We start from the raw sequence: 1,531 nt of genomic DNA, 5'->3' as shown, positions 1-1,531 counted from the left end.
CCTGGAGAATAAAACACGAGGAACCAGAACCCTGGAGAATAAAACACGAAGAACCAGAACCCTGGATAATAAAACACGAGGAACAAGGAGGTTGGTCTTTTTTTTTTCTTCATAATGACTGTTTGTGGTAGGCTACATGCTTACAAAGCTTTAACCCTCTGGGATCTGAGGGGGTTTTGGGGACCTGCAGAAGTTTTGACATGCCCTGACATTTGTGTTTGTTTTCACTATCTTAAAAAAAACATATTAATGGCTTAAGTCCTAATGCATCGTGATGTCATATTAGAGAACCAAATCGGCAGGACTAGTTTTGGTTTAACGGGGATTAAAAAAGTGGGTGGATTTTTATTATTGTAGTTGTTGTGTTCACACACTGCCAACACATGTCCAAACACCATGTTAAAGTGGATTTTGCATAATATGTGCCCTTTAAGTTACCGGCCATTCATAACTTCTACTAGCCAAAAAATATATATATACTAAAATCAACAGCTAGCGGCTGTCCAGCTAGATGTGACAAAGCGGGCATTGCAAATCTAGTGCATCATAAATAGAACGAGGCTGTGCAATTAATCGCATGCGATTGTCATGCCCGTCTCGTCAGTAAAGCCGGTCCCGTGATTAGTTGTAAATCGCCTGAGCCGTAATTCACTTGACAAGCTAGGCGATATCGCGTTCATAATCGAATGCGATTCATCTGCGATTATGAACGCGATATAGCCTAATTGTCAGTGAACTATGGCTCTGTGTAGTGATGCCGCTCAATCTGAATTGACGAGATGCGCATGACAGTCGCATGCGATTAATTGCACAGCCCATCAGTTTACTGTCAGAGATTTGTTGTGTCGAATAGTGCACTTTTAGATAAACAAGGCAACATGGATGCACTTGTGGAGGTAGAAAAACAAAGTTCAAGAGCCGCGGGATATTGCTTGTAACAAAGATTTGGATTAAAAAGAAAAGGCATAAGAGCCAACTGTTTCTGTCAGTGATGTGATGTGATGAGTTTTAATTAAAAATATTTGTGATAACCCACTTTTAAAATAAGTAGGCTATATGCTGTGTTTAAATGTGTTGCCACTTGCTTGAGCAACTTATGCCAAGTTCACACTGCACGATTTTCAAACTCGTCGGATCGCCATTGTTTTCACACTGCGTGATTATCTGGGGTAGCATTCAGTTGCTGCTGTGTTCACACTGCACGTTGGATCTGCGACAGGGGGTTTCACATTGCATGACTTTACAATAGGAAGAATCGCCGACAGCTCTGTCTGGTGCAGGGTTTTGCCAGGCTACAAAACCCGCCCAATTACTACTCAAAACTAGCCTGAAAATAGCCCAGTTGTTTTCGAGGGGGTCCCCCCAGTAAAAATCGCATTCTGGGGGTAAAATACACATTTTTTTGGCGGGGTTCTCCTGACCAATTCACATTCCAGGGCCTAAATATCACGTTATTGGGGTCGCTTCAACCTGCTGACATAATAAACAACCAGCGGCAATCGCGGATTTGGCAACACTGGTCCGCAAACTA

The 1,531-nt window shown here is 42.4% G+C and overlaps 1 long non-coding RNA gene across 1 annotated transcript in view; it reads left to right on the top strand.

Moving 5' to 3' along the window:
- The first annotated feature begins 54 nt into the window (after nt 1–54).
- Nucleotides 55–1,531, top strand: part of LOC107701879 (uncharacterized) — a 16,464-nt gene continuing 14,987 nt past the window's right edge. The window contains exon 1 of the long non-coding RNA XR_001635699.1: nt 55–90. This is a non-coding gene — a long non-coding RNA (uncharacterized LOC107701879). The remainder of the gene's footprint in view (nt 91–1,531) is intronic.

The sequence above is a fragment of the Sinocyclocheilus anshuiensis genome, unplaced genomic scaffold (genome assembly GCF_001515605.1).
Source record: "Sinocyclocheilus anshuiensis isolate Anshui unplaced genomic scaffold, SAMN03320099.WGS_v1.1 scaffold430, whole genome shotgun sequence".
In the NCBI taxonomy this organism is placed as follows: domain Eukaryota; kingdom Metazoa; phylum Chordata; class Actinopteri; order Cypriniformes; family Cyprinidae; genus Sinocyclocheilus; species Sinocyclocheilus anshuiensis.
Note: the sequence above shows the minus strand (reverse complement) of the source record. Positions and strands in the feature narration are given on the sequence as shown.